The sequence below is a fragment of the Mustela nigripes genome, chromosome 2 (assembly GCF_022355385.1).
Source record: "Mustela nigripes isolate SB6536 chromosome 2, MUSNIG.SB6536, whole genome shotgun sequence".
In the NCBI taxonomy this organism is placed as follows: Eukaryota; Metazoa; Chordata; class Mammalia; order Carnivora; family Mustelidae; genus Mustela; species Mustela nigripes.
The window spans coordinates 66,911,308-66,921,044 of NC_081558.1; the positions used below are offsets into that span (position 1 = coordinate 66,911,308).

At 36.4% G+C, this 9,737-nt stretch overlaps 1 protein-coding gene and 1 pseudogene across 3 annotated transcripts in view; one reads left to right on the forward strand and one right to left on the reverse strand.

The window, feature by feature from the left end:
* The window catches only part of LOC132012531 (eukaryotic translation initiation factor 1-like), a 2,065-nt pseudogene extending 965 nt beyond the window's left edge, over nucleotides 1-1,100 (reverse strand).
* Nucleotides 1-9,737, forward strand: part of FBXL2 (F-box and leucine rich repeat protein 2) — a 149,554-nt gene that overhangs the window by 57,297 nt on the left and 82,520 nt on the right. The window lies entirely within an intron of this gene.

Sequence of the window (9,737 nt, forward strand, 5' to 3'; positions counted from 1 at the left end):
TGCTCAAAAGTTAAGATTCAATAAAATCAATCATTTGTTTCTGCTTTGTCCAGGACATTCTTAAGTAATACCTACCATTTTGTCACACAGAAATTAAAAAGTGCTCAAAAGTTAAGATTCAATAAAATCAATCATTTGTTTCTGCTTTGTCCAGGACATTCTTAAGTAAAACTTCTGTTTTATTTTGGTTTTTTGTTTGTTTGTTTTTAATGATTGTTATTTTGGGCTTTAAACACTGAAGGCCTGACATTGAAGGCTAAAATGACTCTAAGTACAGTTTCCCACTGCCTTTATTTGTGCTCAGGAACCAGCAGTTTGCCCACCATTCCATTAGTGGAAGTGTTAATACAGAAAAGGTCAATGACATCTTTGTATTAAGAATAGTTTTGACCTGTGGAATTGCTGAAAGAGTCTCAGATAATTTTCATGGGTCTCTAGAGCATATTTTGAGGATTGTTGGGAGATTTCTTTGTGCAAGTGGCACATATTATGTTCCCACATTTAAACCACATAGCCCCACCTGACTGCTGCAAAAGAGGAAGAGGCAGCTAGCTGCTCTCCAAAATCCATATAGCCCTGTTCTTCCTGGGCAAACAGTAGGCATGCATGCCCAGGGAAAGAGAAAAACATGACATTTGATGAGCAGCTAGCCACTTATGTCCTAGTCTGCCTTTCTGATGACCAGATTACCATATTGGTGACCCTTATTTCCACACAGAACACACCTCATCCCCAAAAGATAAACCAAATCCCATCCATTCACTGCATCTAGCTCCAAGTGTAGGATCTCTGGCTGATATGCAGTCTTCTCTGTCATATCTCCATGTGGTGCTTCATGAATTTGTTAACTTTCCCCATCTACTGCCCCTCCCCTTATTCAAGGTGACTGCAATAAACAAAATTTGGGAAGGGGAAGACACACAGTAAGACACACAGTAGTTACGGTTCTATAGCAATGATGAGATTCTGCTAGTCAAGCTTGTGCTGGCAGTAGGGGAAGGTCCTACTCTGTCTTCCGTGAAGAACTCTTTTCCCACTGGTTTTTGGTGATCCTTAACTTGCAGCCTTTGGAAGGTTCTTTCTTGCCCACTATCTTCCATAACTAACCTGAAGTGGATGTTAGGGAATATTCCTGTCTTGGGGTTTCTTCCTATTTCATAGTCATTTCTTACCTATGCAGTTTTGGAGTTCTGAGGATTAGTTTCTAAGTGGTATATTTTAGACTAAGATTTTGGATGAATTCTTTGACAGAATTTAATAACTCACTGCTCATCTGATTTGTTTGATTCTAGTTCCATGCCTGTAACCCCACCCAGTTATTTCTTAGACTGCAGCCTTAGGACTCCTATATTTTACTTTTTGCCTCTGTGCCTCTCTTTCTCAGTAATATCTCTCCAGAGACATCTGCAACAATAATAGGGTTGGAAAGAAACGGGGCAATTTTAATTTAGTCTTTGCTACAGGGTTTAATGTATATAACATAGAATTTCAAGCAATCTTCTGTAGCCCAAGATACTTTTAAGTTTTGGAAAGTAATGTTTAGACATAATTGGCTTTTTCAGCAATCTAAGGCTTTCAGTTTCTGTGCTCTCTCCCCTTTTATTTCTGCTTGCAAGCCAACTAGTTTTTTCCTGAGTACTTTATTTCTTGTAATGCCTTGCTAACCACAGCAGTGATAAGCCATTAGTCACTAACCTTTTGGCACTTTGTAACCTCTTCTCTAAATTAGATCTACATACTGTGTCTGCCCTCCACATTATCACTGGCAGTAGTTTCACATAGTTATCTGCTCTGTTTCCTTTGCTGTCAGCCACTAGGCAGATGTCACATATTTTAGATTTTTTTTCTAGAAGCTCCCCCTTCAAGATGTCTCTGTCTACACTAGTGTAGAGTAGACTAATGTGGCATATGTATTCAATAATTATCTAATGTCTAAAATTCTTTAACACAACAGAAGTTTACTTACTGTTTGTCTAATAAAGTTGGGAATGGTGTGTGGAGGCATCGAGGAGGCCCTGCTCCCTGCAGTTATTAAGCACCTGTTTGAAGGAAGTTGTATTGTTTTCAACAATGGCTTCCTTCCAGCTGGGCACCTTCCTGTGGCTAGCTGTTAGTTATGTGCCTGCTTGTACTGCAAGGGAGGCTAGGAAATGAAGTATAGATGTGTATCTGGGAAACAAGTTGTCACTGTTCTATAAAAATGAACATTGGCATTGACCAAGTATTGCAACTTTTGAGTATACACTAAAGAAGCTCTTACAAATAAATATAAACCAGGTGACATGTATAAAAATGTTCAGTAGTGTATGGGTGGCTTAGTCGGTTGAGCATCCAGCTCTTGACTTTGGCTCAGATCATGATCTCAGGGTCATGAGATTGAGCCTTACATCAGTCTTGATGCTTAGCATGGAGTCTGCTTGTCTATCTCTTTCCTCCTCCTGCCTCCCCTGCTCATGCTCTCTCCCTCTCAAATAAATAAATAAAAATCTTTTTTAAAAAAATGTTCATAGCAGCACTATTCTTAATAGCAAAAATACTGAAAACAACCAAATATTCACTGGAATATGGAATATTTTTAATGTAGATGATAAATATGTGATATAATATATAATGTGAAGTATAAACATAGTGAAATGTACTAAATCTCACAAAATGGCATGGATAAGTCTTAGTATTATAATGCTAGTGGGGGAAAAAGCTAGTTTCAAAAGACTATATACAGCATATACTATTTTTTTAAGATTCAGAATTTTCAAAAGCCACATTTTAAGAATGTATACATTGTGGTAAAACCCTGAAGGGAACAAAAAGCAGAAATCATGAGCATACTTACTGGTTGAGAGGTAGAGAAAGTAAATAAGGGGAGAACACAAAGTAGATACCATGATACTAGTAATCTAGTTTTTAAGTTTCAGTGGTGATTCATACACTCTTATTAGGAACTATAAAGTATTATATATTCTTTTGTATGTATCAAAATATTCCTAATTTTAAAAATTTGTGATAAGTTTGAAAGGTATGAAGGTATACTACATTTTTTCTTTTCTTGATTTGTTTCCTGATTAGTTTTTTGTTGATGTACCTAACTAACCACCTTGTTACTTCATCTCCCCTTGGCTGTCTTTTAAGGTTAGGTATCTCTAATCTTTATAAATATTTTGTTTCCCACTTCTTATTCAGAACTGTTCCCATTTTTTGTGTTCCAACCTTTTGAATCACACTTTGCTAAGTTCACTGTTAATTTCTCAAATTATGTTTATTAAAATTCAGTTACTTTTTTCGTTCTGTATTGTAATTTGGTTCAATCTTAATAATATATTCTACCTGGATTTCCTTTCCTATGTTGATTTTGCAAATCTCCCTTCTTCAGCTCCATAGTGCAATGATCTAACATTGGAAATTTTCACTTTTTCCATCATTCAGTTGACTTATATTTTAAAAGTTAAGTTTTTATTCTAGAAACTCAGTGATAGATTCCTTAAGATCACTAGCATTATGGCAGAAGTAGATTCATCATTGTTTAAGCATCTTGAATTTTGCATGAAGTCACTGATCTTTACACTGTTTTTGTTAAAATGTCTTTTAGGGTGGGGATTCAGTAGATAGGTGATGGAGATTAAGTACTACACTTACTATGGTGAGCACTGAGTAATATAGAGAATTGTTGAGTCACTATATTGTACACCTAAAACTAATAAAACACTGATAACTATACTGGAATTAAAGAACTTAATAAAGTTTTTAAAAATTAAAATTAAAAAAATGTCTTTTAAGTAACTTTAGTCAGAAGCTGACTAACATCTTTTTGTGATGTGATGTGCTTTATTTTAATTACTATTTAGTGCTCAATATTTATGATGAAATCTTTATTCATAAGATAGTAATTGAATAATTGAATTATTCAATTAACGATAAAAGTATATGTTCTTTTTTAGAAAATGAAATGGTTGCAAATCTTAATAACTTAGTTTTAACTTCCCTTGAAAATATGGAGAGTTGAAACCAAAAAGAGACTACATTCATATGAAGCTAGTTTTGCTGTTGTGGAGTTGTTTTCTCTTTGTAGTCTTTTCTTTATTATATATGTATTTTTTATTAACATGTAATGTATTATTTGTTTCAGGGGTTCAGGTCTGTGAATCATCAGTCTTACACAGTTCACAGCACTCACCATAGCACATACCTCCCCAATGTCCATCACCCAGCCACCCCATCGCCCCTCTCCCACAGCAGCCCTCAGTTTGTTTCCTGATATAAGAGTCTCTTCCAGTTTGTCTCCCTCCCCAGTGCCATCTTGTTTCATTTTTCCCTCCCTTACCCACATGATCCCCCTCCTGCCTCTCGAATTCCTCAGATTAGAGAGATCATATGATAATTGTCTTTCTCTCATTGACTTATTTCGCTCAGCATAATACCCTCTAGTTCCATGCATGTTGTCACAAATGGAAAGATTTGGGGGTTTTTGATGACTGCATAATATTCCATCATGTATATATACCACCTCTTCTTTATCCATTCATCGGTTGCTGGACATTTAGCTTCTTTCCATAGTTTGGCTATTGTGGGCATTGCTGCTATAAATGTTCGGGTGCACATGCCCCTTTGGAGCACTACATTTGTATCTTTACGGTAAATACCCAATAGTGCGATTGCTGGGTCGTAGGGTAGCTCTATTTTCAATGCTGCTTTCCAGAATGGTTGCACCAGCTTGTATTCCCACCAACACTGGAGAAGGGTTCCTCTTTCTTCATATCCTCGCCAACATCTGTCAATTACTGACTTGTTAATTTTAGCTATTCTGACTGGTGTGAGGTGGTATCTCATTGAAGCTTTGCTTTGTATTTCCCTGATGCTGAGTGATGTGGAGCACATATTCACGTGTCTGTTGGCCATTAGATGTCATCTTTGCAGAAATGTCTGTTTATATCTTAGCCCATTTCTTGACTGGATTATTCTTTGGGTGTTGAGTTTGATAAGTTCTTTATAGATTTTTTTTTATACTAGCCCTTTATCTGATATGTCATTTGTGAATGTCTTCTCCCATTCTGTTGGTTGTCTTTTGGTTTTGTTGACTGTTTCCTTTGTTGTGCAGAAGCTTTTGGTTTTGATGAAGTCCCAATAGTTCATTTTTGCCCTTGCTTCCCTTGCCTTTGGTGATGTTTCTAGGAAGAAACTGCTGTGGCTGAGGTCAAAGAAGTTGCTGCCTGTGTTCTCAATGATTTTGAGGGATTCCTGTCTCACACTGATGTCTTTCATCTATTTTGAGTCTATTTCTATGTGTCTGTTTTTGTCCCAGTCTTGATGATGACAGTTTTGTAATAGAGCTTGAAGTCTGGAATTGCGATGCCTCCAACTTTGGCTTTCTTTTTCAACATTCTTCTGGCTATTCGGGGTCTTTTCTGGTTCCATATAAATTTCAAGATTATATTTTCCATTTCCTTGGGGGGAAAATGATGGTATTTTGATAGGGATTGCATTAAATGTGTAGATTGCTTTAGGTAGCATAGACATTTTCACAATATTTGTTCCTCAATCCATGAGCATGGAATGTTTTTCCATTTCTTTGTGTCTTCTTCCATTTCTTTCATAAATACTTTATAGTTTTCTGAGACCAGATTCTTTGCCTCTTTGGTTAGGTTTATTCCTAGGTATCTTATGGGTTTTGGGTCCAGTTGTAAATAGGATTGACTCCTTAATTTCTCTTTGTTCTGTTTTGTTGTTGGTGTATAGAAATGCAACTGATTTCTGTGTGTAGATTTTATATCCTGCCACTTTACATAATTCCTGTATGAGTTCTAGCAGTTTTGGAGTGGAGTATTTTGGGTTTTCCACATAAAGTATCATATCTGCAAAGAGTGACTTCTTCTTTGGTGACTTGGATGCCTTTTATTTCTTTTTGTTGTCTGATTGCTGAAGCTAGGACTTCTATATTTGATCTTAGCCAAAAGGCCAAGAAGCAATGAGGCTAGGACTGCTAGTACTATGTTGAATAGTAGTGGTGATAGTGTACAGCCCTGCCATGTTGCTGACCAAAAACAGAGTTTTTGATATTCACTGTGGGTTTTTCATAGATGGCTTTGATGATATTGAGGTATATACCCTCTATCCCTACATTTTGAAGAGTTTTGATCAAGAAAGAATGCTGTACTTTGCCAAATGCTTTTTCAGGGTCTATAGAAAGTATCATATGGTTCTTGCTCTTTCTTTCATTAATGTATCAGATTGATTGGTATGTGGATGTTGAATGAGCCTTGCAGCCAAGGAATAAATCCCACTTCGTCGTGGTGAATAATCCTTTCAATGTACTGTTGGATCTTAGTGGCTAGTATTTTGGTGAGCATTTTTGCATCCATGTTCATCAGGGATGTTGGTCTGTAGTTCTCCTTTTTGATGGGGTCTTTGTCTGGTTTGGTGATCAAGATAATACTAGCCTCATAAAATGAGTTTGGAAGCTTTCCTTTCTATTTTTTGCAACAGTTTCAGAATAGGTATTAACTCTTCTTTAAATGTTTGGAAGAATTCCCCTGGGTAGCTGTCTGGCCCTCGGCTCTTGTTTTTTGGGAGATTTTTGATGACTGCTTCAATCTCCTTACTGGTTATGGGTCTGTTCAGGTTTTCTGTTTCTTCCTGGTTCAGTTGTGGTAGTTTATATGTCTTTAGGAATGCATCCATTTCTTCCAGATTGTCTACTTTGCTGACATATAGTTGCTTGTAATATGTTCTTAAAATTGTTTGTATTTCTTTGGTGTTGGTTGTGATCTCTCTTCTTTCATTCATGATTTCATTAATTTGGGTCCTTTCTCTTTTCTTTTTGATAAGTCTGGCCAGGGGTTTATCACTCTTATTCTTTCAAAGAATCAGCTCCTAGTTTCGTTTATCTGTTCTACTGTTCTTTTGGTTCCTATTTCATTTATTTGTGCTGTGATCTTTATTATTTCTTTTCTCCCGTGGGGTTTAGGTTTAGGCTTTATTTGATGTTTTTTTCTCCAGCTCCTTTTAGTGTAGGGTCCGGATTTGTATTTTTGAGACCTTCCTTGTTTCTTGAGAAGGCTTGTATTGGTGTATACTTCCCTCTCAGGACCAGCTTTGTTGTATCCCAAAGATTTTGAACAGTTGTGTTTTCATTTTTGTTTCCGTGAATTTTTAAAATTCTTCTTTAATTGTCTGGTTGACCCCTTCATTCTTTAGTAGGATGCTCTTTAGCCTCCATGTGTTTGAGTTCTTTCCAACTTTCCTCTTGTGGTTGAGTTCGAGTTTCAAAGCCTTGTGTTCTGAAAATATGCAGGGAATAATCCCAATCTTTTTGGTACCGGGTGAGACTTGATTTGTGACCCAGGATGTGATCTATTCTGGAGAATGTTCCGTGTGCACTAGAGAAGAATGTGTATTCTGATGGAATATTCTGAATATATTTGTGATGTCCATCTGGTCCAGTGTGTCATTTAAGGCCTTTATTTCCTCGTTGATCTTTTGCTTGGATGATTTGTCCATTTCATTTAGGGGGTTATTAAAGTCCCCTACTATTATTGTATTATTGTCAATGTGTTTCTTCGATTTTGTAATTAATTGGTTTATATAATTGGGTGATCCCATGTTAGGGGCATAGATATTTGAAATTGTTAGATCTTCTTCTTTAAATATATAATTGTCCTTCTTTGGGTCTTACTATAGTCTTTGGCTTAAAATCTAATTTATCTGATACAAGGATCGCCACCCCAACTTTCTTTTGATGACCATTAGCATGGTAAGTTGTTTTCCACCACTTCACTTTAAATCTGGAGGTGTCTTTGGCTCAATGAGTTTCTTGCAGACAGAGTATCAGTGGGGCTTGCTTTTTTAATCCATTCTGATACCCAGTGTTTTTTGATTGGGGCATCTAGCCCATTTACATTCAGGGTAACTATTGAAAGGTATGAATTTAGTGCCATTGCATTGCCTGTAAGGTGACTGTTTCTGTATGTTGTCTCTGTTCCTTTCTGGTCTGTTACTTCTAGGTTCTCCTTTGCTTAGAGGATCCCTTTCAATATTTCTTGTAGGGCTGGTTTGGTGATAGCAGATTCTTTTAGTTTCTGTTTTTCCTGGAAGCTTTATATTTCTTCTATTTTCAGGGACAGCCTAGCTAGATATAGCATTTTGGCTGCATATTTTTCTCGTTTAGTTCTCTGAATATATCATGTCAGTCCTTTCTGGCCTGCTAGGTCTCTCTGGATAGGTCTGCTGCCAATCTATTATTTCTACTGCTGTAGGTTACAGACTTCTTGTTCCGAGCTGCTTTCAGGATTTTCTCTTTATTACTGAGACTTCTATGTTTTACTATTAGATGACAGGCTGTTGATGTATTTTTATTGATTTTGAGGTGGATTCTCTTTGCCTCCTGGATTTTGATGCCTGTTCTCATCACCAAATTAGGGAAATTCTGCATTATAATTTGCTCTAATATACCTTCTGCCCCTTTCTCTCTTTCTTCTTGTTCTGGGATCCCGATTATTCTAACATTATTTCATCTTATGGTATCACTTATCTCTCAAATTCTCCTCTCGTGTAAAGTAGTTGTTTATCTCCTTTTTTCTCAGTTTCTTTATTCCCCATCATTTGGTCTTCTATATTACTAATTCTCTCTTCTGCCTCATTTAACCTAGCAGTAAGAGCCTCCATTTTTTATTGCATCTCATTAATAACTTTTTTTATTTCAACTTGGTTAGATTTTAGTTCTTTTATTTCCCCAGAAATGGTTTTTATTTCCCAGAAAGGGATTCCCCAGTGTCCTATGCTTTTTTCAAGCCCAACTAGCATCTTGATAATCATCATTTTGAACTCTGGTTCTACATCTGACATCTGATATCCATATTGATTAGGTCCCTAGCTGTCGGTACTGCCTCTTGTTTGTTTGAGGTGAGTTTTTCTGCCTTGTCATTTTATCCAGATAAGAATAGCTGAATGAGGGAACAAAATACTAAAAATGTAGCAGCGACCTCAGAAAAATATACACTAACCAAATCAGAAGAGATCCAAAACCGGGGGTGGGGGTGTAGGTAGGAGAAAGAAAAAAATACATATATATATATATAACAGAGCCACACATTAGAGCCACACATTTGATTTTGGGTGTATTTTGGTATGTTAGAAGAAACTGCCTTCCAAAATTTTAAAGAAAGAAAAACTTATATATATACAAAAATAAGGATAAACATGATGAAGGAATGGAATATGGCTGTAAAGATGGAAATTAAAAGAATCTAAAAAAGGAATTGGGAAGATAAGAAGTTGGTTGAAATAAGAAGGAAAAAAAACAAAAAAGGAGAGAATGTGATCTGGCTGGAGACTAGGGAAAAAAGCCACACACTAGATTTAGCATATATTTTGATCTGTTAGAAGAAACTGTATCCCAAAATTTTAAAGAAACAAAAACTTAACATGTATACAGAAAACAAGGTTAAATACAATAAAGCAATAGAATATGATTTAAACAATGAAAATTTTAAAAGTTTTTTAAAAGTATTGATAAGATAAAATAGTTTAAAATGGTGAAAATAGGGCGCCTGGGTGGCTCAGTGGGTTAAGCCGCTGCCTTCGGCTCAGGTCATGATCTCAGGGTCCTGGGATCGAGTCCCGCATCGGGCTCTCTGCTCAGCAGGGAGCCTGCTTCCGTCTCTCTCTCTCTGCCTGCCTCTCCGACTACTTGTGATTTCTCTCTGTCAAATAAATAAATAAAATCTTTAAAAAAAAAAATAAAAAAA